The sequence below is a fragment of the Nerophis ophidion genome, linkage group LG02 (genome assembly GCF_033978795.1).
Source record: "Nerophis ophidion isolate RoL-2023_Sa linkage group LG02, RoL_Noph_v1.0, whole genome shotgun sequence".
Classification (NCBI taxonomy): Eukaryota; Metazoa; Chordata; class Actinopteri; order Syngnathiformes; family Syngnathidae; genus Nerophis; species Nerophis ophidion.
In genome coordinates, this window is record NC_084612.1 from 45,860,730 (window position 1) to 45,867,327 (window position 6,598).

The window sequence follows — 6,598 nt, forward strand, 5'->3', positions numbered from 1 at the left end:
GCTGGAAGACGACACAACACAGGAGACAATGAGCACAACAGGGAAGGAGCACAGGGAAATAGTTTGCACATGCAGAGGAGCTAGATACGTGTGGGCTTACTGTACTGGGTACGTGAAGCTACGTTCTCGCGTCGGATCTCAGGCTGCGTCTGCTCTTGAAGGCAGCTCGCTCATCACAGGCAGGTGTGTAGTTTGGTGAGTGTTTGCAGGTGCGAGGAGGCACGCCCGCAGCGGAGAGAGAGCACATGTGGGAGTGGCCCGTGGTGTGCTTGTCCGGACGCCCAGCAGGAGGAGACATAGCAGGAAGAGAGGAAGCAGGAGTGTGACCCATAACAGCACCCCCCCTCTTACGCGAGACTCCCGGCGAGCTTCGGGGTGCCTCGGGGTGAGCTCTGTAAAAGTCCTTGATAAGGGAGGGGTCGGCGATGTAAGAGGCCGGTACCCAGGACCTATCTTCAGGACCATAGCCCTCCCAGTCCACAAGGTAGACCCAACCCCTCCCCTGTCGCCGAACCTTGAGGATCTCCTTGACGGTCCAGACTTGGTCCCCATCCTCGAGGACTCTAGGAGGGGGAGGAGCGGGGGTGGGGGCGGACAGGGGACTGTTAACAACAGGTTTGACCTGGGAGACATGAAAGACAGGATGAGATCTCATGGAATGTGGAAGATCCAATTGTACAGCAGCAGGGTTGATCTTCGATTTGACCGTATAAGGTCCAACAAAACGTGGTGCAAGTTTCTGGGAGGAAATCGGGAGGTGGAGGTCCTTGGCCCGAAGCAGGACCTGCTGTCCGGGCTGGTAGTCGGGAGCCGGGATGCGCCGCCGGTTGGCATTGCGACACATCCTAACAGACGCCTTCAATAGGGAAGCACGGGCGGACCTCCACACTCTGCGGCATCGTCTCAGGTGTGCCTGGGTGGAAGGAGTTGCCACCTCGATCTCCTGGGAGGGAAACAAGGGAGGTTGAAATCCCAGCCAGCATTCAAATGGAGACATACCCGTAGCTGCGCAGGTCAAGGAGTTGAAAGAGTACTCCACCCATGGAATAAACTTACTCCAGGAGTTAGGCTGTTGCGCAGCCATACAGCGCAGCATGGTCTCCACCCCCTGGTTGGCCCTCTCTGCTTGACCATTGCTTTGGGGGTGGTAGCCGGAAGTCAGACTGACCGTGGCCCCAATGCCCTTGCAAAAATCCTGCCAGACCCGAGAAATGAATTGAGGGCCACGATCAGAGACTATGTCGGAGGGGATCCCGTGGATCCTGACCACATGCTGGACCAGCAGGTCTGTGGTTTCAGCAGAGGATGGAAGCTTGGGCAAAGGAATAAAGTGTGCTGCCTTGGAAAACCTGTCGACGATAGTGAGGATTGTGGTGTTACCTCTAGAAGTGGGAAGTCCCGTGATGAAATCAACAGCAATGTGGGACCAAGGTCGATTGGGGATGGGAAGAGGGTGTAAGAGGCCGGCAGGAGGGCTGTGGCTTGCCTTGTTACGGGCGCAGACGCTGCAGGCGGCGACAAACTCCCGGGTATCCGCCTCCATGGTAGGCCACCAAAAACGGCGTCGGATAAAGCCTAGTGACCTATGGACTCCGGGATGACAGGTAAACACACTAGAATGAGCCCAATCAAGTACCTTGGCCCTTAAAGGTTCTGGGACGAACAGCCTATTAGGGGGTCCGATTCCGGGACCAGGGTCAGAACGTAAGGCCGTCTTGACCAGGCCCTCGATCTCCCAAGTTACCATCCCGATGATGCGGTTAGGGGGAAGGATGGTCTCGGAAGTAGACTTAACGGTAGGTTCCTCTGAGAATATTCGAGAAAGAGCGTCCGCCTTGCCATTGCGTGAACCAGGTCTGTAGGTGAGAGTGTAATCGAATCGACAGAAAAATTGTGCCCAGCGAGCTTGCCTGTCATTCAGTCTTTTAGCGGATCGGATGTGAATGAGGTTGCGATGGTCGGTCAGGACCAGGAACGGATGCTTGGCCCCCTCCAGCCAGTGTCGCCATTCGACCAGCGCCTCGTGGACTGCCAACAGTTCTCGGTTCCCAGCATCGTAGTTTCTCTCAGCTGGAGAGAGACGTCTAGAAAAGAATGCACAAGGGTGCAACACATTACTCCCACTGGAACGCTGGGACAAGACTGCCCCAATCCCGGAGTCAGAAGCGTCCACTTCAACCGTGAACGGCACATCCGGGTCAGGGTGTACGAGAACGGGGGCGGAACTGAAGCTCCTCTTGAGGTTCTGGAACGCCACGTCTGCCTCCTTGTTCCACCTAAATGCAGTGATCGTAGATGTTAGTGCGTGGAGAGGTGCAGCTACCTTACTGAAGTTGAGGATGAATCGACGGTAAAATCCTGCAAAGCCTAGGAATCGCCTCAGTTCCGTACGGGTGTTTGGTTGAGGCCACTCCATAACCGCTTTGACCCTCTTGGGGTCGGCTCTGATGTTACCCTTCTCGATGATGTGGCCAAGGAAGTTTACAGAAGATGAATGGAATTCACATTTCTCTGCCTTGACGAACAAGCGGTTCTCGAGGAGGCGCTGTAGGACCTGTCGGACATGCTGCTGATGCTCCTGCATGTTGTGAGAGAAGACCAGAATATCATCCAGGTACACAACCACAAATTTGTCGAGCATGTCTCTTAAAACGTCGTTAACTAGAGCTTGAAAGACAGCTGGGGCGTTGGTCAGGCCAAAGGGCATGACCCGGTACTCGAAGTGGCCAAGGTGCGTGTTGAAGGCTGTCTTCCACTCATCCCCCTTCCTAATCCGGACAAGATGGTAAGCATTGCGGAGGTCAAGCTTGGTGAAGACAGTTGCAGGAGCAAGAGGTTCAAAGGAGGAGCTCATGAGTGGAAGGGGATACCGGTTCTTGACTGTGATGGCGTTGAGTCTTCGGTAGTCGATACAAGGGCGTAGGGAGCCATCCTTCTTGCCGACAAAGAAGAATCCGGCGGCTACCGGTGACTTGGAGGGAGTGATGATACCTGAAGAGAGTGAGTCCGTAATATAGTTAGACATAGCCTTCTTCTCAGGTATGGACAGGTTGTACAAGCGGCAAGAAGGAAGTACTGCGTCAGGTACGAGATCAATGGCACAGTCGTACGGTCTGTGCGGGGGTAGAGATAGTGCCTGGGCCTTATTGAATACAGCTGCAAGGTCATGGTAAACCGCGGGGACCCCAGACAGGTCAGATGGGGATGACTTAAGTTTGGGGCTCTCCGAGACAGGGGATGCTGCCTTGAGACAGTTAGCATGGCATGCCGTGCTCCAGGATAGGATCTTACCAGAGATCCAGGAAATATGGGGGTCATGCTGGCGAAGCCATGAACGGCCGAGGACAAGAGGAGCGATAGGGGCATTGAGGATTAACAAGCTAATCTGCTCCGTGTGGTTGCCGGACAGGGTTAGTGTGAGCAGTGCTGTACGGTGGGTGATGGGACCCAGGGGATGCCCGTCCAGGGCCTGAGCTGGTAAAGGCTTGTCCAGAGGCAGAAGCTCAATCCCGGCCTGACAGGCAAAATTACGGTCCATAAAACTAACATCTGCTCCTGAGTCCACATACGCTCCCACCTTCAGTCCTCTTGATTCCCAAGACAATGTTGCGGGGAAAAGAATACCAGGGTCACAGTGGCTCCGGGTAAAGGTGGTGTGGCTCACAAGTACTCCCCTTACTTGTGAGCCTGGTCTTTTGGTCGTGTGGGGCAGGTCACGATCATGTGACCCGCACAACCACAGTAGAGGCAGAGGCGCTGACGGAACCTCCTTTCCCGTTCCTCCGTGGCCAGTCGAGTCCTGCCCAACTGCATGGGTTCCATCCCGCTGGTTGGTGCAGGGAGAAACCCAGACTGGTCCACCAAGTGGGCGCCTTCCTCCCCACCTCTGGCCGCGCTAGGAGAGTAAGAAACGGTACGGTTCCCCCACACCGGCCTTCTGGTCCTCTCCTGGACTGAAAGTCTTCGTTCAGCCGCTCGTTCCTTGAGTCTCTTGTCCATCAGCAGGGCCAGCTGAATGAGGTCCTGGTAGGAGGCAGGTTGGTCCCGCAACAATCCGTCCTTGATCTCGTCGGAGAGGCCTCGACGGTAGGCGCTCAACAAGGCCTTGTTATCCCACCCGCTGTCTGCGGCCAGGGTGCGGAACTCAAGAGTGTAATCTGCCACAGAACGAGAACTTTGCTGAAGGGAGTGTAGACGTGAGGCGGCGTCTCCTCCATCGGAGGGATGGTCAAAAACTGCCCTAAACTCCGTGCGAAAAGCATCATAATTCATGCTGAGGCCAAGGTTGTGGTCCACAGCTGCTGTGGCCCACTGGAGAGCCCTTCCGGTCAATAAAGAAAAAATAAAGGCAATCTTGGCCCCGTCAGAGGTGTACCGGGAGGGCTGATGACGAAATACCATATCACACTGGACCAGGAAACCACGACATAACTCAAAATCCCCTTCGAAAGCCTTAGGGCTAGCGATCTTCGGCTCGCAGGAAGACGGGGGCTGTGTGGGGGCTGCCGCGGCGGGGGCGGCTAGTACGCGCTCCGGGGGAGCGGCAGAGCTTGGGGAGATCAAGTCCAGTCGAGCCAACATGCTAGCAAAAGCAGCATCCAGCTTATTCTCAAGAACACAAAAGCGCTCTTGGTGCTGCTGGAGTGCAGTGTGCATGGCTGCGACACTTGGTACCAGGGAGCCTCGGGAGGGGAGCGGGGTACGTGCCGCGTCTTTGCCGTCTGGTTCTGACATGGCGAGAACGTACTGTGACGGTACAACGGGAGAAGAAGACGGCAGAGGAACGATGACGTCGTTAGCTGTCAGCGTATTTAATGACAGTTTAGTGTGTGAGTGAGATGTGTATTTAACCAAAGAGATGTAGTGTGACGAAGTGTGAGACTTATCTGAGTATGGTTGCCAGAGGGTGTTGAGGATGCGTGTTGGGATCCAGGCGGAAGTCCAGCAAGGAGCAAGGCGGAATCGAACGTCGGGGAGCAGGCAGATGGTCAAGGGCAGGAGCTTGGTTTCGTGGTCGTTAGGCAGGCGTGAGGTCGATGTCCAGGAAGGCAAGGGAAAATCCACGGGAGGTCCAAGGTGACGAGACACACAACTCGACGACAAGGAAGGATGGCGGGAGGCTGGAAGACGACACAACACAGGAGACAATGAGCACAACAGGGAAGGAGCACAGGGAAATAGTTTGCACATGCAGAGGAGCTAGATACGTGTGGGCTTACTGTACTGGGTACGTGAAGCTACGTTCTCGCGTCGGATCTCAGGCTGCGTCTGCTCTTGAAGGCAGCTCGCTCATCACAGGCAGGTGTGTAGTTTGGTGAGTGTTTGCAGGTGCGAGGAGGCACGCCCGCAGCGGAGAGAGAGCACATGTGGGAGTGGCCCGTGGTGTGCTTGTCCGGACGCCCAGCAGGAGGAGACATAGCAGGAAGAGAGGAAGCAGGAGTGTGACCCATAACAGCAACCATTAGTTTCACCTGTGTCACATTCGGAGTCCGCACCTGTTTTCACGAATCATGTCACTTATTTAAACTGAAAGTTGCCAGGAAGTCAGCCTGCCGACTTTACCTCTGATACACTCCATAGTTATGCTTCTTGCCATGTCACGTAAATGTTTTTGTTTCCTCATGCCACAGTTATTGAGTTTTGTTTTATATTCATCGTTTCTGCCTTTGTGCAAGTTTTTTTTCATTAGCCAAGTTTTTGTACTTCCGCCTTGTGCCAGCCTTTTGTTCCTTTTTTTTTTTATAGCATTTAATAAATATGTCCTTACCTTCACGCATTGCCCACGCCAACTTTCCTTTGCCTTCCGGTAATACAATCCCCAAAGTCCACGGCATGACAGTCAAAGCGCTTTGAGTTCCTTAAAAAGGTAGAAAAGCCCTATAAAAATATAACCCATTTACCATTTACCAAAGTGAGGAAATTGTTACATCTTTATAACTGTTTTGGACTTATATTTGCTTTTTCTCTGTATTTGGATATAAGTTTAGTTCTGTGCCTTAATCTGATATTTTTCACTTCTTGTGTTGTTCACAGGCTTCGTCACCAGCTGCCTGATATCTAACCGGGGACACACCTGTACCCGGTTGCCAATCAGTCTCTTATGTCAGTCCAACCCTGTCATCCAGACAGCGTCGGATCATAGCTTCGCGTACGTGTGTTTTTCCCGGTACACAATGAGTTCCGTCTCTTGCGCATTTACTTCTGCACTCACCTTCTTTTGTTTTCCTCCACTCCTTTTGTCATTGAGTTTCCTATTCTTTCCTCCCCTCCATATGAATATTTTCTCTGTATCCTTGGGGTCACATCGCTAAGCTGCATTCCAGCTCCTGTCAGAAATAACTGTATTAAATTCCTCTATTTTATTTGCTACATGCTCTGGGTCAGCATAGGTCTTACTTCCACATGTTGCACATCTACAAGCAACTCCCCAAAAAGTGCTTAAAAATATGTCCTTCTAAGACGTCACATTTTCAAATACTTTTAAAGTTCCAAAGATATAAAGATATGACGGGACGAGGTTGTGGATAACTTTGAAAGCAAGAACATTATCTTAAATTGGCTACGGTTTTTGACGAGGACCTAGTTGAGTTGCTGCAAG

The 6,598-nt window shown here is 52.9% G+C and overlaps 1 long non-coding RNA gene across 1 annotated transcript; it reads right to left on the reverse strand.

Annotated features, from left to right (window-relative positions):
• Positions 1–4,792: 4,792 nt before the first annotated feature.
• LOC133541478 (uncharacterized) lies at positions 4,793–5,454 on the reverse strand. Its single transcript, XR_009803894.1, has 2 exons — positions 5,220–5,454; positions 4,793–5,120 (listed from the first exon to the last, which is right to left on the reverse strand). It is a non-coding gene; the product is annotated as an uncharacterized LOC133541478 (long non-coding RNA).
• Between the last annotated feature and the right edge of the window lie 1,144 nt (positions 5,455–6,598).